At 40.7% G+C, this 25916-nt stretch overlaps 1 long non-coding RNA gene across 1 annotated transcript in view; it reads left to right on the forward strand.

Moving 5' to 3' along the window:
- Positions 1–8499: 8499 nt before the first annotated feature.
- Positions 8500–25916, forward strand: part of LOC135319027 (uncharacterized) — a 50619-nt gene continuing 33202 nt past the window's right edge. Inside the window, exons 1-2 of the long non-coding RNA XR_010377594.1 lie at positions 8500–8545; positions 8835–8889. This is a non-coding gene — a long non-coding RNA (uncharacterized LOC135319027). The remainder of the gene's footprint in view (positions 8546–8834; positions 8890–25916) is intronic.

Consider the following 25916-nt stretch of genomic DNA (forward strand, 5'->3'; position numbering starts at 1 on the left):
TTAAAGCCTATAAACTTTGTACAAATACCCTCAAAAGTGAAAGAATCCCGCAGTGTTTTGAGCCACTTAGCGTAAGGGAAACAAAATCACGTGGACCCAATTCTCTTGAGCATGTGAGTATTGTGGGTGGGAGGATGTCATCAGAAAAGTGTTGAGAAGAGGCCTTTTGGTTTCCCTTGACATTTCCAGTAAGGATGGGGCAGAGGAGCGAAAACCCCCTCTTCACAGTGGAAGCTGCTGTTTTGTGCGAAACTGACCAAAGGTTGGAGACCAGTCATCAGCGGTGCTGTCAAATGAAGAGACTTCAGGATTGGGTGGGGCACTTGCTGTGACTTCCAGGTGACCTGCTGACTGGGGGCTGTGAGGAGGGCAGTAGGTTTGCAGGGTGACCCGGGCATAATCCCTGGCTCTGAGGCTGCTGGTCTGATTAGCAGACCTGGGCACCCGCAGTCCTAATGGGGCAGCTCATGATGTAGCCTGGGACACCTGCCATTCTGAGGGCGAGAAGAGGGCTCCTCTGAGGGGGTGTCCCTGTGGAGAGTGGAAACATCCTCCTGCAGGGGAGAAAGTGCCTCTGAGCACGGGGCCGGAAACACAGGCAAGACCAGCCTGAGCACGGAGGGTTTGGGAACCCGGAAGTCATACAGTGGCCTGAGCAGCCTTGTTCCTGAGAGACTGGAGGGACAAGATGCTGAAAAGTCAGGCAATGGTCCGACCCTGTGGTGGGTTATGAGTGACAAGAAAGGACTGGTCAGGCAGGCACGAGAGAACCCTGTGGCCATCCCAGCTGGGGCATCACGCCAGAGGGAGGAGCAGTTATAGACTTTGCCACTTATTAGCTGTGTGACTTTGAGCAATATCACTCCACCTCTCTCTACATATATCTTGATGTGTAAAGTGACAGAGTGACAGGCTCGTGTCATCAGAAGGCTTAGTTTAGCTCTGATCCTCTGTGTCCTGTCCTGTCAGTGCTACCCTGCAAGTTTCTGCAGCGGCTGCTCTTACCCTGAGATGAGAGGGCGCAGAGGGACATTGTAGAGCCTGAGGGCAGGAAGAGGTTGCTTTAAAAGCAGACTTGTAGCCGCCTGCATTTGCAGACCTTCAGGCAGTTTGGTTGAAGTTAGTGGAGAGAACTTTGGAGGCCTTAGTATCCTCATAAAACTTGTTTTCCCTTGGGGACTGGATTTAACTTTGCAGATCCATGTTGAAGATTTGAGCTTCTGGCAAAGCTGTTTTCAGAGATGGGTATATACATAACATATGGTATAAAATAAAATGCTTTTATTTAATGTGTGGGACTTTGCAGGTCTTGGGAACAGCTAAGTTGGCCTGGTCTCCACGGATGACAGTAGGGGTCAGCAGAGCGTGCGGGAGGGCAGGCTGACCGCCTTGCTTCTGCAGGGGGTTCTCCATAGCAAGACACTCTGTTGAGTTGACTCTTCTCTAAGTTTGGTCTGAGCAGACAGCAAAGTAATGAGTTCTGGTGGGATTGTATAATGACAGGAAGAAAGAGGAACCCGTGGTTTTCGGGACTAGAACACGCTTTTGGTTCCTGATCCAGTGTGTTCCATTACATAATTGATGAGTTGTGTCTATTCTGGGACTTGATTGAAAGAAACATTCAGCCTTAAAGTTAAGAGTTATGTATTATTTGGAGGGAGGACTCGAGCCGGGATGACAGCCTTTCAGATCACTCTGAGGGACTGCTCCCAAGAGGTAGGGAAGGAGCTGGGATATATAGGAGCTTTACAACAAAGACCAGGTAGTTGGAACAATAAAAGATTGTTATCTAAGAAAGCCAGGTATCTCAAGTTCAAGAATTTAGTGTTTTTCTATGTATGGGAGGATGCGAACATTTTGATCATTGAATTCAATTCTTTAACGAGCACCTGTCTATCTAGGGCCAGTATCCTGTTGTTTCTTACTGTGAGTCCGCTCAGAGGGCACCACTGTGAGTGGCTGAGAGGCTAGGCTGCAGGCTTGTACTCGCTGAGGAGTGGCAGCAGCTGCTGATGACTTGGTTTCAGCATTCTTTGTTTATTGACATGGATGCAGTATTTTCATTCACATTGTAGTATTTTCATTCACAGTGCTCCCCCTTGGTCCTAAATTCGACCAATATTTTGAGAGACATTTCATGACCAATTTTGTCCCATGGTGCTAGGATGGCTCATTCCTAGTTAAGTTGAAGAATATTCTGAGCTGCCATTCAAGGTGTTAGATTTTTTATCAGGACCTGTTGATACTAAAATTTCTCTGGATCGCCTGTCTTACTAGTCTATTATGATCGAGGAAATGTTTGCCCTTCGTTGCTCATTCCCATAGCTAGAATCACACTATTACAATTATTTTATACAGGGTTATAAATTTTATCTATTTCTTCAAGATGTTTAGCCATCATCAATCTTGTAGGCCTAGTTACACATTAGGAAATGTAACAGACAACAATTTTATTATATAGACAGGATATAAGTAATAAAGCTAGTAAAGTTAATAAAGTCACGAATGAGAATTTAATAGTCGAGAAGTTATATTTTTGGGTTAAAATTTTGCTTGTGTTCGTGATTGAGTTTGAGTCATCTTATGAGAAATTTCATATTTATGGTCAGGGTCAGAGCAGGTATTAATTAGCCTGGTGAGTTCTCCCACCTTGTAAGATCAACAGTGGCCTAAAAAGAACTATAATTTCCTTTTTAGAATAACGTTTCTGAGGGCTATCTAGTTAGAGCCTTGGAGTAGGTAAACCCACCAAGGTAACACAGAAGTACTAGACATAGGTAATTTACCATAAACTTAACAGTTGGAGTAGTTCATAATCAAAGGTAGGAGAAATTATCAAAGTAATTGGCATACAGGCCTGGTTGGGTGTTTTGGGTCAGCTGTCTTACCTCAGATGTCGTCGTCTTCTCATCTTGGCCTGGGTAGATTTTTCTTCATTTGGGTATTGTTTTAAGGTGAGCAGTGCTCTATAGGCCAGTGCACTGCAGGGGCTGTTTCTGATAGGAAATGAATCCAAAAGTCCATTTCCTTCAGCTTTGGTATGTACGGTCTAGTTAAGAGTACCTGATAAAGGATCCTTCCATTCAGGTAGTAGACAGTTCTTTAAGTCATGCCTGTTCCAGTATGTATAATCCCCTGGCTGCAGGTCATGGGGCATTGGAACTTTACCCAAGGATAGATTACTGAACTTCAGAAACAAACCTAGAGTATTCTTTTCATAATTCAATTAACCTTTACAGCAATGTGACATAACAGCAAGGAATGATCTGGGAAATGTCTTAGTAAATATAGACCTCAATTAACAAAACTAGAATTTAATATCCACTAAAATATAATCTTTTTTCTCTCTAAAGTTACCCTCATTTTTCTCAAATATAGTCAAATCAAGAGTAATTTGTTTACAAGTTAAGTCTGATTATTTGATCATATAGGCTTTTTTAAATTGGCTGTGTTGGAACTTTTAATTAGGAGTCTCAGGGTAGAATGTTAATAAGGTTTTCTAAGGCCAGGAAAGCCACATCAAGGTCTTGTCATGGTTTTCTGCCTTACACATTTAGGTAAATTCTTTTCTCTTTAAAATCCTTAAAATACCTTGAGATTCCTATATCTGTTAGGAGATGATCTTCCTCATTTGTCTGATAGAGCCACTGGGGACCTAAGAGATTTTAGTCTCTTGAGGGATCAGATAGAGAGAAAACATAACTGTTCCAAGTCTGCTTACATAGGTATAATTTATCAAATTTCTGTGAATCATAACTAGTTAAGGAGAAGAGTTTCTTTATGTCAGGGAAACAGGTTAAAAGCCAGTAGTATGTCAGACAAAATCAAAAATTATAACCATATTCACCAGTTTACTCAGTCCCATGTAACTAATTTTTTAATCAGTTTTCATTAGATATTTAAAATTTCTTACCGAGTTTAGTTCAGTGTTATAGTTTGAAATTTATTAGAAACCAGTAAATCTCCTTGAAGAGAAAGCATTTTGCAAAATCATCAGAAGAAAGCAATTAACTGTCTATAAATGACAAAAATTTAAAAGCATGTTTAGACACCGTTACACTATAATCGATGAAGAAACCTGGTCACTATAACCAGAAATATGACTGGTAACATTTTAGATATGCCAGATTTTAGTGAGTCCATATAATTTCTAGAGTATCTATATTAATAATATTTTCTCATACAATATAACCTTAGAAGATTTATTATTCATTTGACAATACCATGTATTTAACATGCCAAATAAATTTACTAGTTTAAAATCTCTCTTTGGGATGTTTCAGGGGCCCTCTGTAGCATCCCAAACTTAACTGGAGATTAAAAGAACTTTAATTAGAAATTGATATTTGGGGAGTTTGTTAAAAGATTTCAAAACACTTGGTCACGTAAACATATAGATCACTGTGAAGTAGTACTTATTCATTAAGAAAATACGTCAAAGGTAAAGGCAGAACAGATCAGGTAAGTGGTATAAGAAGCTTTACAATTTGTTACTGAAGGTGGATTAACATTTCAAGACAATTTTGTCCTCTTAACAGAGAGTAAACCAAATCTACTCTTGTACCAGTTTATGTCTAAGATTCATTTACTTTGCCCAAGTTGATTCTAAATTTAGCCAATTCCGACCACGTACAAATCCCTTTCTTCAGGGTTCCTCTTCCACAAGCCTTCCACAGCTTTCTATACTCATATTAGTTTGTTCCTTATTTTCTATTCCATTCAGAAGTAACCAGCTTCAGGACAAAGTCACTATTTTTCATTAACAAAATATAATTCCATTCTTATATCTTCCTTTACACATTTATCTTACTTTCCTAGGATACTGAGATCATTCCCTTAATAATAAAGACTATTTCAAGGTGGCACCAACCATTTATTAATACTTCTAAACACCTTTATTTTCTCTGTAAGAGGAAGTTAAATGTTAAATAATTCATATTTCAATCTTATTTTATCTGAAAATGGCATAGCTATTTAATAAAATCCTATCATTTAACTTAATGTAGCACAACCTTAGAATTTAAAGATATCAAACATTTAGAGATTATCTTAAATATACATTTTAAAAATATATTTTAAAAATTTACCCAAAGCTCTCATCTCATTTGCATTTAATTTATTTAAATTTTACCACACCACATTACTATTATATTTTTTAACAAATCTGCACCAGATATTACAGGATCTTATTTGACTTTCATTAAACCTAGGTTCAGTAAAAGTACTATACTTAATATTGGTGACTTTAAAGATGTCTATATTAATTAGAACATACTTAAACTAAACAATATCAAATATTATCTTAATATTGAATATTTTCCAGTTCATATGAAGCTGAAGGTCAATTTGGTCAGTTTTTATTTTAAAACTACTTAATTTGTAAGCTCTTATTTTTTACGCCAATTAAGCAGAGCTCTTTGACATTGATTTTTATTTTTTCAGCTGTAGAATTATCTCACATCTACAATGTGTACGCAGGCTTATAAACAGACAAAAGTTAGAGATTTCATAGCTTCACTTCAAAACTTACTTATGAGATAAGTATAATAATAGTTGTAGTGAACTGAATTTGCTTGCTCAAATCACTAAGTCTTACCATTTATGAAACAGACATTTAAGATTTCTTGACAAAGACTTAAGGACCCATCAGGGTTCTGAGTTGTAAAATGCCACAAATTTCTTTGGCCCTGAGTTTTATCTCGTTGAGCTAATTAGGCTCAGTCCTAGGTCACTGTTTGCTGTATTTACATTTCTGATCTGCAAGACAAAGACACACGCTTCCAGTTCCCCAGAGAATTTCTCTGTCATGCAGGCCCAATTGTATCTCCTTAATTTGCTTCTTTGTATCAGTGAGAAGAGCTGTAAACAAAGAATTCCATGTTTAAAAATTTAAGGTTTACTTTATCTTGCCTTTGAAAGCTTGCATAAGGCATTTAGTAAGGTCTCTTTTCCTTGAGTTATAAGTTAAACCCAGGGTAAACCTCTTATTATATTTTTTATTAGCTACTGAATATTAGTTTTTAGTTTTGCGTTATATTGGACAGCTCATGTAACTCTATTGGTTTCCTTTACTGTGTTCAATTAATATGTTCTGAGGGATAGATACGTGCCCAGCCTTGTAATACCAAGAAAAGGAAGCGTTTTTCCATTGAAACATATCTATCCCAAAAGATAATTAAGGAAGATGTTTATACAAAGCCCATTTAATATACCAATTTTACAAACTTTTATCTCAATTTTATTAAATCTTATACCTTTAATTTTTATATTTATTATGTTTAATCAATAATTCTTATTTCTAGAAGGAGTGCCAAAAGCCTTTTTTTTTTTTCCGTGCATTGTATCTAATTTTATAGAAAAGTCTCTGGGATCCCAAAGTTTGAGCCAAAGAGCTTAGGCCCTTCTCAATTTTAATTTCATTAATTGGTCTGTTGTCCCAATCATTGATCAAGTATTTCAGTCTATATATATTTATATATATATATATATATATATATATATATATATATATATATATATTTTAGCCCTATAAATACATATATTTAAAACTGTGGTAAATAGAACGGACTTGTTTGAACTTTAATGTTGGAGGTAGTAGGTGATATCTTTGGCTCTTTTTTTTTTAACTTTACGTAGTGTAGTATCAAAACCTTGCATGTAAATGCAAAAATGTCCATTTTATTTATCTCATTCAAAATAACCATATAAAAATATTTATCCATTTGGGATAAGCCCCTTATCTTTTTTTTTCCTACATCTTTACAATTCTTTTTCCAGTTATTCAACCTAATTAACATTAATTATTCTAAGTTTTTATTAGCATGTCTAAAACCATTGATTGGAAAGTAAAAACACAAATGTAGCTTTTGAAACCAGTTTTTTTTTTTTAACTGAGTTATTAAGTTAAACATTAGATATATTTTTCGACCTTTAAACTTGATTTTATTAGTTACCAATAAAACAGATGTTTATACAGAGAGCTCTTTCAACTTTCACCAATTTAAAAGTTTTTCCAAATTAAAGGATCCAACATATGGCCATCAATTTATATATATTCATTTATATAAAATAAAATATATATATATTTTTTAAACCAATAAGATGAAGAGGATTTTCCACATGAGAGTGGGTGTGTTGCCTAAATAAAATTCAAAAGTTTACTCTCCAAAAGCTAAAGGCCTTTGTGGTACATGCTGATGAAACAAAGGTTAAGATGGCAAAATATCTGAAAATTGGTACAATCAAAGGATTGTTGAGAATCCCAATTTATTTGCGTGGCCACCATATGTACACAATATTTCTACCTTTTGTATGGCAGATTCCAAGGTTTCCTTTAAAAAAAAATGAAACACATATATATATACGTACACAAAAATAAAATACCCAGAGAAAGATAAAAAGTTTTCATTTCAAGGACATAGGAAAAAACATCCAAGATACCCCTAAAGGGGATTTTGTTTTATAAGTTCAGAATTCCTAAAAATGTTTTTAACAGTCCTGGTTAGTTACTTTCAGGGTGAGGTTTTTTTTTTTTTTTTTTTTTTTTTTTTTTTGCAATTAATGTTGTAAGATTTGTACGTATATAAACCTGGCTGTGGTATAAGATGGAGGCTGGCAATCTGTCATTTCTTTTTCTTTTCTTTTCTTTTTTTTTTTCTTTTTTTGAAAGTTCTATTCCCCATTCTAAGGTCGGGTTCTCAAAATAAAATTGCTAGTAAGTTTTCCCACAGGGACAACTATATGGCATGAAGTATTTGCCTCTACCAATCCTGCAAGTTTCTCTGTCACTGGAGAAAGCTGTTACCAGCCAGGAGAAGGGTCCCAATTTTGGAGTTGAAAGGTTCCTCATAAGAGTTTTACTTTTATCCTGAAAAATTCAGTAGAGGTAACCAAATTGAGGAAAACATTAGACCAGCCTCTTACCTAACCACTCAGTCCTGAACCCAGTGTCTTTCAACTTGGACCAACTCGGGACGTCTCCACTGGGTGAGTACTTTCCTGGTATGTTTCCACCAGCCCCACTTTGGACGTCTCCTCAAGTTGGGTGTTTCCTGTTATCTTTCAACCAGGCCCCACCAAGCATGTCTCCACTGGGTGGGTAATTCTCCCCAGGTATCTTTCAACTGGAGGGCCAGGTACCTGGATACACTGCCAAATAAAACTCAGGATCATCAACCAATATGGGAGATCCTAGAACCAGAAGAGACTCACTCAAATTCATCTGGACTCCCCGAGGAGGCAGACGGGCACAAAGGGCCACTGCTGGTACCAAGGCTCCAGTTCCTCGGAGAGTTCAGCTGGAGAGAAGTCTGCTCTGGGTCCTTTCATGGTTTCCAAAACTTTTGACTGAAATACATGTGCAGCCTAAAAGTTAAGAGTTATGATTTATTTGGCAGGAGGACTTGACCTGGGATGACAGCCTCTCAGATCTCTCTGAGGGACTGCTCAGAAGAGGTTCGGGAGGAACTAGGATATATAGGAGCTTTACAACAAAGACCAGGAAGTTGGAACAATAAAAGATTGCTTGTTATCTAAAGAAAGCCAGGTATGTCAAGTTCAAGAATTTAGTGCTTTTCTATGTATGGGAGGAAGCAAACATTTGGACTCACTGAATTCCTTCTTTAGACAAACACCTAGCTATCTAGGGCTAATATCCTGTCCTTTCTTATTCTGAGTCTGCTCAGAGGGCACCACTGTGAGTGGCTGAAAGGCTGGGCTGCAGGCCTGTCCTTGCTGGGGTGTGTTGGCAGCCGCTGATGACTTGGTTTCAGCATTCTTTGTTTACTGACATGGTTGCAGTATTTTCATTCACATTGTAATAATTTCTTTCACAGACTGACTATGGATAATCTGCAACCTTGGAAAGCAACCGAGATGGAATTACTGCAGGTACCTTCTACTTTAATAAGCTGCGTGCAAACATAAACATGGAGGAAGGATACAAAATGATTTGGTGGTGTAGGGAAGGCTTTCTGCACATTACAGGAGAAGGCAAGGCAGATTTCCTCTCCTTTGTGGGCAGGGACGTGATTCCACCTTTCTTTTCGGTAGTGGTTTCTGAGAACAATTTATGGTAATTAACCAACATTGACAAAAGTTGGAACACAATGCATTTAAGAGCTGGCCAGCTGGAAATTGTGTATTGGACAGGTGGATTTCATAGGCAAGTGGTCAGGTGGATGGGAGAGAGATGGAGCCCACGTCTGGGCCCAGATTCAGGTTTAAATCGCCATTTCCTCACCATAGGGCCTTGGAATAGAATGTAACCTCTCTTAACCTGTTGGTGATTCTGTGAAATGCGCATGATAATACTCTTTGGTTCCTGGGATTGTTGTAAGTTGTAAAGAGTATTAGAGCACACATGAAGCACTTAACACACTGGCACTTAGCAGTGTTCACTGTGTGCGGCCGCCCCGCTTCGCGTGTGTCAGAGCCGTAAAGACAGCATGTGTCTGTTGAGGGCGCACTGGTGGCCCCTTGAATACGTTGTGAATTTGGTGATTTCTATTAATCCTTGTAACTCTGTGTGCCATGGGCAGTTATTTTCATGGACAGATGAGGAATCTCAGGGTAAAGAAGACTGTGTAATTTGCCCAAAGTCAGACCATAATTTTGGGTGCAGGTGCCTCGATTTGGCATGGGCCCCTGGGCCTTCTACCCTCTTCGTTAAGCACCAGAGCCAGATGTGGGGTCGATTGTCACCCAGCACAGAATATCCAGCAGGTAGCAAGACACACCTGGCCCTGTGCTCCTTGAGCAAAACTCCGGAGGGGAGGCAGTTACAAAAGTGATAAACATAAAAACAGATGACTGCAAACTGTGATCAGCTCTGAGAAGGAAAGGAACAGGCCTCGCAGTGCAGCGCTGGGATCTTTCTCGTCGGGGCTGCTCTGGGGGCGTTCATCTCAGCTAATCAAGCTCTGCTGCTGCACCAAGGCAGGAAGGCAGGGTGCTTGTGACCAGGTAGACTGGGCCTCGTTGATCATTCTCATTCCCCATTAAGTGGCAGCTGTCACGGTCACTTACCTAGTAAACAGATGTTGGCCATAATCATCATGCATTTTGCTAGGTAGTTTTATTGGCCCCACCTTTGAGATGAGGTCATTGAAGCTGGGAAATTTGCTGCATGCCCGTGATCACCATGGAAATAACCCCGCTTGTCTTTCAACTTAGACTGGTGTGGCTCTCATGCCCCAGCCCTGTGAATGGCATCATGTAGCTTCTCCCAAGTGGCCCAAATGACTGACATTGATTTTCTTAATTCATAGGAAATGGTATGTGACAATAGGAGAAAAAGATAGTAAGAAATTTTTTGGAAAAATAGAAAAAAAACCATTTCTTCCCCAGCTGGGAAGCGTACCCTGTGTCACTCACCCCACTCACTGCCTGGCACCTCCTCCCTTCTGACTCCGTGTTCAGAAGCCACTCTGAGCCTTTGAAGAACATTTTGCCTCATGACACTCTTGACTAGGACCTGCGACCTCTCTGTCCCTGGTTAACTCTCTCTTCAAAGCCATTTAAATTTTATGCAGGCTCATCTGCTCAGATGTAAGAATAGCCTCTTTAAGACGTCTTGATGCAGCTCCTTAATGAAGATCTTGAGAAGGAAACCTAGCCAAAAGCAGGGAAGTATGCACATAGTGACCGTAAACTCAGCACTTTTTGAAGTTCAGAATCAGTTGGGTGGGAGACTCAGGAAAGACTTTTTTAAGGTAGCAAGGGTAAAGTGAAAGGACGCAGGCTGTGTGAGACTGAAACATCTCGGTCCCAACCAGCAAGGCACCTGCGTTCACGATGGTGTGTTGGGAGTGCAGAGTTCTCACAAAGAAAGAAGTGGTGGGATCGGAGGGAGGACAGTTAGGTTTTTACTTGGGAAGGAAAATGTGGGCTGAATATTTCCTGGTTGAACAAGAGGACTGTGACATGATGTGCTTGTATTTTGGAGAGAAGGGTTTTGTGGGGATAGGCCTAGGGAGAACTCTCTCTGGCTGGGGAGTCAGCACAACAGAGAACCACAGAGAACTGAGCAGACCCCAGGCCCCTGCTGGGGGAGGGGCTGCCCGCCAATTCGAGCCCTAGGGGCTGCTTCTGTCCCTTAGCTGGGTCCTCAGAGCTCCCTTCAAAATCCAGTCCTGTTGATACAAAAAAAACATGGGGCATGAGAAGGGCTGTGCCCCAGGCTTTGGTTGAGCCCCTGGAATGTGCCCCGTCCGATGTGGGTCCTTGGTTTCATGCAGGAAAGAATTCAAAACCAAGCCTCTGTTGAGTAAAGGTAGATTTATTCAGATAGATACATTGAAAGGCAAGAGAAACACCACGAGGTTTTGGGGTTTGATGCTCAGATTAAAAGTAGGTACTGGGATATCAAAATTGTAGAATAGATAAACAAGATTATACTGTACAGCACAGGGAAATTTACACAAAGTGTTATGGTAACTAACAGAGAAAAAAGTGTGACAATGAGTGTTAATATGTGCATGTATGACTGAAAAATTGTGCTGAATACTGGAATTTGATACAACATTGTGAAATGATTATAAATCAATAAAAAATGTAAAAAAAAAAAAAAGAATGTGAGGAAGTTTTCAAGGAATGGTTCCAGATATAAAACCCTTTCTGAGCATTTTCTCTATTTTGTGTGAAATGCATTTTTACTTGAAATTTGACTATAGTTGATCTTAATTCTTTCAAATATGGCAGGGTTTTTTATTATTTTCAATTTCTTCTTTCTCTTTTTTTTTGTTTTTTTTGAGCATGAAATCTGTTAGAACTATGGCTAAAGCGTAAACAAAGCGTTGCTGAATTTTAAGTGTCATCTGTTGGCTGTAATGCTTAGAAAACGTCTGTATTTTGAAATAAAAATCTTTAATGCTAACTAAAAAAAAAGTAGGTACACACTCCACAGACAGAGTGTGGGCCTTCTCCAAAGAGGGAGAGGGAGGGGTGCCCGCGAGGTGGTGCTGTGTTGCTGGTTTTCATGGGCTTGGTGGTTTCATATGCTAATAAGTAGAAGGACCTGCCTAAGGGCAAGGGGTTGGAATTCCCAGGGAGTTGGCCATTTCCCACCATTTGACCTTTTTTGGCTAGCCTTGAGACTGCCATGATGCCTGGGGTTGTGTTATTCACCATGTTACTATTATAGTGGGTGTATAATGATGCTCAAGTTCTGCTAGAAGTTAAATCTCTTCATCCTGAGCCTCAAGGCCTATTGGGGGTTGAATGCTTCACCATTTTGATGTTAATTACTGTGGCCTTCCTTGAATGGCTGTGCTCTGGCCCCTTCCATCCTGTCTCACTGTGGTGACACAGAGAGAGCAAAGGCCAGGCCCTGCTTGGGCTCCTGCATTTAACAGGGGGAGGGGTGGTGTGGGCTGAGGATGACTCTGAGTGGTGAGAAGGATGTTTCAGATTTTCCCACGTGGGACATGGGGACTTGCCAGCAGCCACCGCAGATTTATCTCACGGGCATTATCGCTTGTGTCACTCATCTTTTTCTATTTATTTTTTAAGTATTTAATCGAAATTTAATATCAGATATCTTTCATAAAGAAATTTCTCTTTTCCTTTTCTTTGGGGCTCTTTTTGGGGGTTAAGCAATTAGGTGTATTTATCTGTTAGTGGAGGCCCTGGGGCTTGACCCCAGAACCCCGTGCATGCTAAGCACTCGCTCTACCACTGAGCTCTACCACCACCTCATCATCTTTTTCTTTTTGCTTTAGCTGCCAAGAATCTTACAGCTGAATTTCTAGTCGGCCTTTAACACTTACCCTGACTTCATGGCATCCATTTTTATGACTTTACCTCCCCCTGGTTTCATTTAAGTATTGAATCTCCTTTTTCTCTTCACTGTCACTTTTGTCTTTTTGTTGTTATGGTTGTTAAGCTGTGTTTAAAAAATTGTTTAAATTCTCTTTTAGCAGGAAGTTGAAAGTAAATATATATGTAAACAAATTTATCACACTTAAATGCTTTTATACATTCTAAGCTGTTTAGTAGTTACTTAAAAACCGAATGGAATATTAAAGGGAAAACATTTTAAAATCACTTTTTTAATTTTTTATAAAGTTATAGCTGATTTACAATATGATATAAGTATCAGGGTGTTAAATATATGCACAATTTTTAATGTTATGCTCCTTTTATAGTTTTTGTAAAACATTGGCTATATTCCCTGTGTTGTAAGATACATCCCTGTAGTGTGTTTATGTTACATGGAGAAGTTTGTATAAGAAAGCTGGTTATCGCAGAGTCTGGGGCGTGGCTGTGTCTGACCCAGGTTCACGCTCACCCTGCCTGTCAGAGCCCAGGCCCTCACTCCTGCCTGCAGGGCCGCAAGTGGAGGCAGGTCTCATCAGCGCTGGCACCACCCCCAGAGTGGCAGTGACAGCAGTGACTGTCTGTGGACATGCAAATTGTTGTTCCAGGAGCTTTACATGCATTTCTGCATTTAATAATTAAAGCCCTCCTGTGAGGAATCGTTTTATGTTTTTAATGAATAATACATTTTATTTTGATTTTGATTGAATTCAAACCTCCGGAAAATTTATAGGAATAGTACAATAAACGCTTAGATACAGTTCACCTAAAAGGGCACAATTAGCCCTTTTGTGTCTGGCTTTTTTTAGCATAAAGTTTGAAGGTTCATCCATGTTGTAGCCTGAATCAGTACTTTATTCTTTTGTTTGATAATATCCTTTTTCTTTTTGTTCGTTTTTGGTCTATTTAAACATATTTTAATTGAAGTCTAGTCAGTTTATAATGCTGCATCAGTTTCTTGTGTACAACACAACACTTCAGTTATATAGGAACATACCTGTATTCATTTTCACATTCTTTTTAAACATAATTTACTATAAGATACTAAATATATTTTCCTGTGCTATACAGTATAAATTTGCCGTTTATTCTATACATAGTCGGTATCTGCAAATCTTGAACTCCCAATTTATTCCTTCCCATACCCTCTCCCCTCTGGTAACCATAGTTTGGTTTCTATGTCTCTGTGTCTGTTTCTGTTCTGTAGATAACTTTATCTTTTTGTTTGTTGGTTGTTTTATTTTTTTTTAGATTCCACATGTGAGCGATCTCATATGGTATTTTTCTTTCTCTTTCTGGCTTACTTCACTTAGAATGTCATTCTCCAAGTCCATTCATGCTGCTGCAAATGGCATTAATTTATTATTTTTTTATGGATGAATAGTAGTCTAATGTACAAATATACTACAACCTCTTTATCCAGTCATCTGTCAGTGGACATTTAGGTTATTTCCATGTCTTGCTATTGTAAATAGTGCTGCTCTGAACATTGGGGTGTAGGTGTCTTTTTGAATTAGGGTTACTTCTGGATATAAGCCCAGGAGTGGGATTTCTGGGTCATATGAGAGGTCAATTTTTTGTCTTTTGAGGAACATCTATAGTGTTTTCCACAATGGCTCCACCAAACTGCATTCTCACCACAATGTAGGAGCGTTCCCTATTCTCCACAGCCTCTCCAGCATTTATTGTTTGTGAACTTCTGAATGATGGCTATTCTGACTGGTGAGAGGTGATACTTGATTGCAGTTTTGATTTGCATTTCTCTGATAATGATATTGAGCATTTTTTCATGTGCCTATTGGCCATTTGTATGTTTTCATTGGAGAAATGTTTGTTTAGGTCTTCTGCCCATTTCTGGATTGAATTGTTTGTTTTTCTTTCTTATCAAGTGTAAAAGGTGTTTACATATTCTGGGAATTAGGCCCTTGTCAGTTTAATTCATTGCAAATATTTTCTTCCATTCCATAGGTTGTTTTTTTGTTTTGCTTACTGTTTCCTTTGCTGTTCAAAAGCTTGTAAGTTTAATTAGATCCCACTTATATATATTTGCTTGTATTTCTATTGCTTGAGTAGACTGCTCTAGGAGAACATTGCTGAGATGTATGTCAGATGATTTGCCTATCTTTTCGTCTAAGAAGTTTATAGCGTCTTGTCTACATATTTAAGTCTTTAAGCCATTTTGAATTTATTTTTGTGTATGCTGTGAAGGAGTAGTCTAACTTCATTGATTTACATGCAGCTGTCCAGTTTTCCCTACACCATTTGCTGAAGAGGCTATCTTTATTCTATTGTATGTTCTCACCTCCTTTGTCAAAGATTCAAAGACCAAAACTTTGTGGGACTATGCTTGGTAATTTTGTTTATACATTCATTGATGGATGGATATTGTTTGTAACTTTTGGCTACTATGAATATTGATGTACAAGTTTTTTGTGAGAATATGTTTTCATTCTTTTGGGTGTAGAGTTGGCCCACCTTATGTGTAGTTTCCACTTCATGGATCCAGATGGCTGATTGTAAAGAGACTCGAACATCCTTGGATTATTGAATCCAGGGTGGGGGTTCCAGAAATCAACCCCCCGAGGATACTGAGGGATGGCTCAATATGTAGGAGGGGAATTGCTGAGCCATATAACTCTAAACTTTTGAGGAAACACCAGACTTCTGCAAAGAAGCTGCACCATTGTCCCTTTCCAATGGCCACATATAAGGTATCTCTTCCTCCTGAAGGACACTTGTTATTGTCCATGTTTGATTATAACCATCCTATTGGGTGTAAAATGAGATCGCATTTTGATACTGATTTGGCTAGTGATGCTGAGCATCTTTTCATATGCTTATTGGACATTTGTGTATCTATTTAAATCCTTGGCAAATTTAAAAATTGGGTCGATTTTCTTTGTCTTGTTCAGTTGTAAGCATTTGTTATATATCCTGGATACTAGTCTCTTATTAGATATATGCTTTGCAAAATTTTTCTCCTATTCTGCAGATTCTCATTTCACTTTAGTTTTCTTAAACATTAAAACAATTTCTTTATAGGGGAGGTAATTAGATGTATTGATTTATTTTATTTTTCTTGCTAAGCACGCACTCTATCCCTTAGAAACAACCTTCCCCTGTAATTTCACTTTCTTGATGATGTCCTTTGTAAGAAAAAGGTTTTAACTTTGATGAAGTCCAGTTTATCTGCCTTTATCGTCTGTCACTTCTGCTCTTGGTATTCTATCTAGGAAACCAAAACCTATCCTAGGACCACAAAGATTTATACTGTGTCTTCTTTTAGAAAGTTTATAGGTTTAGTTATTATGTTTCTGTCTGTGATCCATTTTGAATTAATTTTTATTTGTTATATACATTATGGGGGGTCCAGATTCCATATTCATTCTTTTGCCTGCAGATACCCAGCTGTCCTTGCACCATTTGTTGAATAGACTATTCTTTCAATGGAGTGTTGTTGGCACTCTTGTGGAAAACTGACTGTAAATGTAACTTTTTCCCCTCTGGGTTTTATTGTGTCACATTGACTTATTTATCCAAACTTATGCCAGCACTACACTGACTTGAGTACTATAGCTTTTTAGTAAACTTTAAAGTGAGTCCTCCAACTTTGTTCTTCTTTTTCAAGATTGTTTTGTCTGTCCTGGTCCCCTTGCACTTCCATATGAATTTTGGCATCAGTTTTTCAATTTTTGAAAAGAATTCAGCTGGAATTTTGATAGCGATTCCACTGAATTTGTAGATCACTTTGGGGAGTCTTAACATTTTTAACAATATTGTCTACTATTCCATGAACATGGGATGCCTTCCATATATGTAAATCTTTTAAAGTTTTCTTCGGTGATACTTCAAAATGTTCAAAGTACAAATCTTGTAAATTTTTGTTAAATGTATCTCTCATTTTATTTTTAATGCTGTTGTAAATGGAAAGGCTAGGCTTCTTCAGGCAGACTATATATCAATTTGTTTATTTCTAGGATTCCTACACAACAAATACCCTAGGTTTAAATTTGCTACATAAATCTATCCACATCTCTTCCCAACCCTGTGTTATAAGAAACCAAGACCCAAGTTAGGCTACATGAACACCTATGTGGAAGTGAGAAATGACAAATGAGACCCTTGGGTGGGGCTTTGTGTAGATGATACTGACAGCTTATTCAGGATGGCTTTATCTTAATTTCTTTTAAACAACTCTTCCGGTGTATTTAGTCAGATACATTAAGAACATGCCCTTTTGATGTGCAGAGGAGCTAAGATTATCATTTTCAAATAATTTCTAGAGAGAGTGTTGTACTTGAAACCCAATTTGCATCAATCTTTGAAGATTTATGTTTCAGGAGCTTTGACTAAACTACACATGTTTATTCAATAATGACAACTAAATGCTCAAGCAACATGTAAGAGTTTGAGCAAACTGCCCCCGCCCCATAGTGCTGGTTGGCTGCAGCTGTAAATGGAGTCAGCGCTTACCTCTCCCTGTACGCTTGTGCTGATCTGCTCAAAGGGTTTCATCCAACAGTTTGTCTGTAGTCTGTTGGACAAAGCCATAAAACGTTGATTTAAGTTTGCTGGAATGGAATATATTCTTATTAATTTTAAGTAAGCACATATTGAGCGCTTACTGTATGGTGGAATTGTCCCTCAGCCTCACATGAATATTATTTCTCTTAAAACCTCACATATTTCCTTGTTATTCTCACTTTACAGATAAGGAGACTGAGAATTAGGTCTTCTCTCTTTTGGGGGGAGCTCATTATCAATGACTGGAAGTTGTGAGGAAAAAGATATTGATTCATCCTGAAAAAACATTTTTTTGAGAGTCAGCAATGAAGAGGGTGACCACTGAAGAAGGTGATCATTGTTCGAGTGAGATGAGCCCCAGGTTGTACGGAGTCAGCATCCCTGTCTTGGTCATGGCCAGTGTAGAGCTGCGTTGTGGGTGAGGTGGCGTGGTCGTGCAGGGAATGAGGATGCCGGGCCATTGGGCTGTTCTCAGGCCCAGTGGGGCTTTCTCTTAAGGGCAGTGGACCGTCATTGACAGATTTTAAATAGGGGAGTAGGGTGCTCTCATAGATCACTTTTGTATTGTAGAATGCTGGGAAACATTTAGAAGGCTCGGCAGGAGGTGATGTGATGAGTCAGAGTAGGGTGGCTGCGAGGTGTAGCAGTGTTCAATTTTCAAGTGGTTTTCAGTCCCATGTTTGTGGCTTAGTAGCCGTTTCACTTTGGATGACACACTCAAGGAAGTGAAACAATTTATCTAATCAATTAAAGCAGTGACGTACCGACTTCCCAGGACTGCTGTGGAGATCCAGGGAGATAACGTGTTCACAGTGTGCAGCATGGACCCCAGCACAAAGTCAGTGCTGAGTGAGTTCCAGTGAGTACCTGGTAGGTCAGGTGTGGGTGGTGGGGCTCGGTGACTGAGGAAATCTGGGCCCTGAAGGATGGGTCCAGTCACATCTGTGAGTGATGGGCCTGAGCTGGGAGAGGCAGAGAGACCTTGCCCCCCAACCAGTGGCCCTGGGCAGGACGGCTATGGGAGGAGATCCATGAAGTCAGCTCTTTGCAGGTGGAGTTGGAGGTGCCCTTGAGACATCTAAGTGCAATGTCACGAGCTCAAAGAGGAGGTCTGGGCTCAGGCTGTACATTTTCCTATAATCTCAATCCCTGAGGACGCCGAGGTATTGATCACTGAACGTGAAGACATACTTTACAGGACAAGTGAATAGTAGTATCATCTCTGTCATGAAAGCTCACGTCTCTTTATTCATCACCCACTTTCCTAATTGGGTACTTACAGGGCGGTTCTTCACCGCCCTCCCCTGGGCTCTGGCTCCACATTAAAGAGCTGGTGGGCCTCCCTCTTTTCCAGAAGAAGACACATTTAGCTGGTAGCCTTCTGTACCTTGCCAGACGTAGAATTTCAGTTTGTTGTTTTAATTCTATTTTCTGTTGGCCATCTCCTGACAGGAGAGAAGTTCTACCTCATGGTTATGTTTCAATTAGCTGTTACTGAGAATTGCTGCTCTGATCCATTATGTATGTATTTTATTAACTTTGTAGAGTATTTCTCATTTTTCTGTCTTTGCCCTTTAATTTTGTATGCCATTTCAAGGTTCTATCCTATTTGGGGCCTTATTTTTTTTAATTAAACAGTATCTGTTAGTTAAGAAAAGAAAAGCAAAGAAAAAATGCACATGATACCTAAATTTAGAAAATATCTAGTGTGTTTCCTGTCTCGGCAATGGAGTGATATAGAAACTCGTTAAAACCTTCATTACATAAGTTCCTTAAAATGCTGATTAAGAAATAAAACCTTCCTTCCTCATCTTTCCAGCTGCACAGCTAATTGCCAAGAAAGTGAGGGGAAATACTCAGAATCCAAGACAAACAAGAAAGGGATTCTGGGAAGTAAGCGAGCATTAGAAGCGCTTGGGGGGCCGTTTGGCTCCTGAGCTGGGTTTCAAATGCCCTGACAGGAGGGCAGGAGTTGAGCCCCAAGCCTCTCACAATGGGAGTTGAGTGGCTGATCTTATGTAAGGCCAAGCAGATCCTGAGAAGCCTGGTTTACTAAAGGGTGAACTAAGAAAAAAAAATTCCTCAAGGCAAGAAAGTAAGGAAAGTCAATTTTGTTGGGAGAGGGGAAAATAACAAATCCAAAGTAGGGATATAATTTAAAGCTGTTCTGGCATGAGAGTGACCACAAACTCCTGGCAGAAAAACACAGCTACTCCTGGAATGAGAAATTGTGTTTTGAATGGATCAGTGAACAGCCATTCCGAAAAAGGCCTCCAGAGTCTTGTGGATCAAGATACTGGACCGCAAACACCTCTCTTCCAAGGTCTCATTCAAATAACCAGAAAGGTTTTAAAGGAAAGAAGCCATAATCATAGTTCTATTTATTGACATTACTGTATGCTAGGAATTCAGAGGTGACTATGGAGTCACCTCTTTTATGGACCTCACTTTCTGTTTGGGGAGACAAACTGACATAGTTGGGGAGCTTGGTGGAGGGAGTTGTTAGTCTGTTGCAATTAGCTAGGAAAGGAGATTAAGAAATCAGTGAAGAGTGGGTGAACTTTTTAGCTGAGGAGAGTCTTGTTCAGTTGGCTTTTAATTGCAGGCTCGATGAGTTTTCACTGGAGGGAACAGATCTTATGGAGGATGGACTTAGCTCAAGCCTCTTTAGAATGGACAAGTGAACCTGGACAAAGACAGTCAAATCTGTGCAGACATTGAAGTTCACTTGAATGAGCTCCATCCCTGAGCCAAAAATAGGACAAATATTCAGCAGTCCTTGAGGACAGAGGAGTGGTTTTTAAGGTTCTCCAAGAATGAATCCCAGGGAACTCTGATGGCCAGTTGTCAAACTGTGACTTTGTTCTTTGGATGGTGTACCCACCAAGTGTATTGGAATTTTATAGGTTTCCATTTCTCTTTAATTCATGTCAGGTGATGAGGACGTGGTCACAAGCATTTGACACCTTGTCGAGGTGACTTTGGGTACCTGCCTAGAAGCGCAGGCACAGCTGAGGATGCATCATACGTCTTGCCGCCCTTCCCGTTCCCTGGCTCCGTGATCACGGCAGAGTGGTTCCTTGTTGACCTGTCCGTCTCCTCTGTGACATCATAACCCATGAAAAGACTGGAGCATATTAACTTGGCTTTGTTAAAGTCAAAGGAACAGATCTAATATGGAGTCAGATTTGTTCTTTCCTACTTCAGTAGTACCATGGAGAAGGCACTTTGGGCAGCTTTTTATAGGGTCCTGGAGGCTTTCTCTCTCAGCCTCTGGGCGCCTCTATAACAAACTCTTCATAGATATCTGGCTTGCTGGAAATCACTCCGATTCTTTTGCCCTGAAAATGTGTTCTGTTTACAACTCATCCCTACACCTTGGAAAAAACTCAATAAAAACTCAGTGGGTTTTACACAAACCAAGGGCAGGGGTGAGGGATAGCATGTTACAATTTTATAAAATTAATAATAATAATAATAATAATAATTATTATTATTATTATTATTATTATTAATAATAATTAATAATAATAATAATAATAATGGAATACTTAAAACAGCACTGGGCACATAGGAGAGAGTCAATAAATGGTTCCTGGCTTAAGTCAAAAGTGATGGTTCAGTGATTCCATGGCTGCTGTATTTGCTGTGCTAGTTACTCCTTTGCTCCATTACAATTTTTTTTACTGAAAAAGAAATACATGCATGTGGTTAAAAAAATTCAAACAGAGCACAAAAATACACAAGTGAAAGAAGTTTTCCCTCATCCCCTGTTCTTTCAGCCCTCCCTGGAGATGCCACTGTTTACTAATCTTTGTGTGATTTTCCAGATATGCTATGCACATTCCCACCTATGTATGTAAATTCCTTTAAAGTTTTAGTTATATTTAACTTAAAGTCATGTAAATACTGAAGTGGCTTCTTCCCCGGTAACAGAAAAGAACAAATCTGTCTCCATATTAGATCTATTCCTTTGATTTTAACCCTGTGCTCTGCCTCCAAGGCTTCATCTTGCTTGTATAAAAATGTTGCCTAGAGCCTGAAATATACAGGACAGCCTATTCTGAAGGCTCTGCCCTTTAAGGATATTAGCACTTTTTCATTCATAAAATGATTACAAGTTGCAGAATAGAAAATAACGTTTGTTTTGCTGGAGGTTTACAGAGATTTGACCCAGGCAGATAGCTGCAAGAACAAAGGATTCTAAAAACAAAGAATTCCTACACCAAGAAGTTTGCTACAACTAAGCACGTAGGAAAGGAGCCTGAATTCTGACTTGGGGAGATGGTTTTCCAGGACATTAGTTTGCCATCTAGGTCTACAGAAACTTGCTATTCCATGCCCCAACACCTGGTCTCCGAACTTATTGGCCTGTCCTAAACTGAGGAGAATGAATTTGGACTCGGTAACACTCCTATCTACCTAGCAAGCTGGGCACTGGAACTGAGGACATCTTTCCCACACCCAGGGAACTACTGTGAGCCCTTGATGGTTCCACTAGGGTGGGGTGTGGTTTACCCAGGAGGGATAGGGACTATGCACCAACACTGAGGCAGTCTGCTCTGTCTGGGGCTCTGATCTACCTCCCGCTCCCCACCAGCCCAACAACTGGGACAGTGGAGCCAAGGCAGAGATCGTGCCTGCCTGTTTCCCAGCGTGTAAAAGCTGAATATGTACTCTTCCCAAGGTAGTTCTGAGCGACAACACCTTCGGGCGCTTGGTTCCCAGAGCAACAGAAAACCCAGCTCTGCGTGGGGGCAACGGGTGTGATCCCTGTAGGGGTTCTGCAGAGGCCTTGGCTGGAGGGCTGGACCAGGGAGGTAAAACTTGAGCTGCGGGCCTTGAAGTGTTAGAGAAGGGTACAGAGGCAGGACTGCCTCCTCCTTTGTGGTGCCCCCAGAGGTAAAGATTTTTCTCCCCATCTCCACTACTCCCCTCCCCTCTCCAGATCCCTCCCTTCTCTCTGCACCTCCTGTCCATCTGTTTCACTCCACTTTCCCCTCCTCTCCTCCTTCTCCCATCTTATCCCTCCATTGCTGCCCCAGCTTTTCTCGCAGAACCAAGAGGATCCCTGGTCCTCCTGCGCATGCAAAGTCGGTGCACGCTGGACCGCCGGGTTGGAAGCCCCAGCTCCAAGCCGGGAATCGGCCCCAAAGGCTTCTCAACTCTGTCTCCCTGTAGGCTTTGGCTCCTTCCAGAAGCCTGGGCCTCTTGCTGTGGAAGTGCAAGTTGGGGTCTCCCGGGAAAGGGGTCAGGCGGCTGCGGGAGGGCGGTCTGCGTGTCACAGCACACGAGGGCGTGAGTCAGCGTGTGTTCAGCTGAATTCCTTGGACCAGGCACCTCTGATCGCACCACCTGCCCCGGCGCCCCGGCCACAGCTGCCCAGGGCCAGGTGTGCACCTGCCGCCTCTCGCCCCAGCCGGGCTCCCCTGAGTCCGCGGCTGGCGTCCCCTTCCCCTCTCCCGCTCGTGAGTCCTCTCCTCCCGGGCTTCCTCTCCTCGGCTGCCGGCCCGTCCCTGCCCCTGGGAGGGCTGTGTCCTGGGCAGGCGGGGTCTGTGGACCCAAACGGGGGCGGGCAGCTGGGGCTGGAGCTGGCCTCCGAGCGGGGCTGCAGCCCGCGTCCACACACCGCCACTTTCCCTGCCCCGCGACCCCGGGGCTCCCCTCCTCTCCCTTTCCCGCTCCCTGAGGACAAGCTCAGCAGCGTGGGTGCTGCTCCCCGGGCTGAGAGTCTCCAGCTGTAAAGCCCAGCTTCTCCTGGTGGAGTCAGGAAAAGGGAGCGCCAGTGCTGAGGGAGCTTCCTTCTCCTCCCTCAGTGTTTCTGCCCCAGGTAAGTACCTTGAACACTTTCAGTTTTTATGATGGCGGTGCTTGTTGATGACACGTGTTTTTGTAGTGAGAGGGATTACAGTGTTGAAAGCAGGGCTTTGTTCAGTTAGAAATGAACTGAAGGCATGAGGCTGCGACATCCTCCTTCCTTCCCTCTCCCAGAGTGAAACATGTGACCGCTGATTTTAGGAATACAGTTACAGTCCCTAAGTAGTCCAGCCCAGCTAGTATGTGTTAACAGGAACAGCACCACCAGAGGCGTTGAAGACCTAGGGACATTGCAGTCCTAAAGAGCTCCTGGCACAGTTTGGTTTGTTTTGGTTTTTTCTTTTTCTTAAATTGTGGGGCAGACTAGTTGTATAGAGTGAAAAATAATTGTCAAGAAATATTTTTTCATATAACAGCTTTATTGTGATATTCTTCACACACTGTGAAGTCCATCCATTTAAATGGTACAATTCAGCAGCGTTTAGCATATTCACAGTGGTGCAACCATTATTATTCTAGAACGTTTTCATCACTTCAGAAAGAACAGTGGAAATGAATGACCTAACTACCCTTCCCCAGTGGTGGTTCTAAAGAAGTTTCTTGGCTGTTCCTGACCCTAAATTAACTTGTTACATTCCATGAAATATCTGGTTGGTATTCTAATCAGAATTGCATTGAAACTGTCTATCAAGACAGGAAGAATTAATGTCTTTATGGCTTAAACTTCTTCTACGCATGAATAAATCTGGGATCCTATCTTTTCATCTGTCCAGAGCCTGGCCCATGGGAAGTCCTCACTAATTTTGGGGCTTGTGAATGATGAGATTCTATACATCGTTAGTTGCAACTGTTGCCTTTCACAGGAGACAAAAGTAACCTCAGTGAAGCCAAGTAACTCTCTGATGGTGAGAAAGATTTCAGTCAGTGCTGGAGTGATCCAGTGGACTTGGTGCTTGCAACCAGAATTCTCCACCACCTACTGCTAAGGGGATTAGAGTTTTCTTCTATTTTTTTCTTAATGGCGTTGCTTTTATTTTTACTTATTTTTTAAATTATTTTCATTGAAGTGTAGTCAATTTTCAATGTTAGTTTCAGGTGTACAACAGAGATTCAGTTATAAACATATTCATATGTATATACATGTTTTAGATTGTTCTTAGTACAACTCATTACAAGAAATTGAATATAGTTCTCTGTGCTATATAGTAGGTCCTTGTCATTTATTTTATATTTATTAATGTGTATCTGTTAATCCCCCCTTTCCTGCCTGCTAAACACAGTTTGCTTTCTATCTACATGAATCCATTTCTGGCAGCACCGTTTTTCGTAGTAATATATGCTGGTTGGCTGCTTTCAGTTTCAGTAATTCCATCTTATCTGTGGGCGTTTTTTTTTCTGGTGGGCCTCTATGTGTTTTGCACACGTGGTAATAGAGATCTGTATTTGGGAGAACTCCAGGCCTAGTGTCGTCCCTGGTATGGAGCGCCCACTGAGCTGATGCTTGAACTAGGAAAAAAGCATATTAAATGTTGGAATTTCCACTATGGTTGAGAATTCCAGGTTTCTATAATCTGTTTAGCCCACCTTAATATTGGCTGCACCCATACTGGGTAATTTGGTGGAAATTCATGGTATTGTGTTGTAGATACAAGGACGTGTATGCTTCTTCTCTTTCCTTTTTCTAACACATATTCTCCTGGGCCTCCCAGATCCTCCCCCAGAAGTGCCGAGGGAAGGTTTGGTGCTATGCTGAGGCAATATCTGTTAATAAGGCCCTTTCCTCATCTCTTCTGAGCCTCCATTTCCTTCTCTGCACAATGAGGGTTTAGACTAGATAAGTCCTTTTCAGTTTCTTTTTAAGCCATGTTTCCTTTGAGAAACAAAAAATGCAAATCTCTCCTCCCATCCCAACAATTTAGATTTTGATAAGTCCTCCAAGGAGTGACATAGCTCTTTGTGGAAAATTGATGTGATTGTGATTCCAGGTGTCATAGAAAAGACTCTTCAGTGATTTATTGCAAGGAAAAAGCAGGAAAGGGTCAGTATGTCACACTTTCTAGTGTGAGCACTGGAGTAGGGGCTTGGGTTTAAATACGGTGACTGACGTGGCCTCTCTCTAATCTTGCACAATGTGATAAACCTCTCTCCCTCAGTTTCTTAATGTGTCAAGTTGGGGTGATAATATTTTAAGGCTTTTGTGAAACATTATACACATAAACCATTTGTGTCTCGGTAGAAACAAGACCTGCTAAGGAGTCAGGGATTTCTTCGAAAAAAAAAAAAAATCTTGTCCATAGCAATCTGTCTGTGTGTATTTTGAAGTTTCTGGGGAGTGAGGGTTGAGTCTAAAGTCCATCAATGGGACAGGTGGCCCATGGGTCTGTGTGCCTCAGATTGCCCCCCCACCCCAGTCCTCTTCCTCTCAGTCCAGGATGAAGTTCCCTAGTATATTTACACAAAGGCCTTGTGGAAATGGCTTTTCATTTTATTGTTTCACCAAGAAAGGCTGCCATCATGATCTGTGTGGTCAGTTTTTGGTGACCTGAAGGCTATGCAACTAGGGGTTTCTATTTAATAAAAAGAAAAAAAAATTATGAATACAAAATAAGACCTAGGGTGGTGACAGGGGCTGTTGGAAGTGGGGAACATTAGCTTTGTTAGTTTCAGGTGCAATGTCCTCTGGCCACGAGGACACATCCTCGTGCTCTTAAGTTGGAGGGACAAGTGGGTTCAGTTTGAAATTTAACTGAGTGTATCTC

The sequence above is a fragment of the Camelus dromedarius genome, chromosome 23, assembly GCF_036321535.1.
Source record: "Camelus dromedarius isolate mCamDro1 chromosome 23, mCamDro1.pat, whole genome shotgun sequence".
Lineage (NCBI taxonomy): Eukaryota > Metazoa > Chordata > Mammalia > Artiodactyla > Camelidae > Camelus > Camelus dromedarius.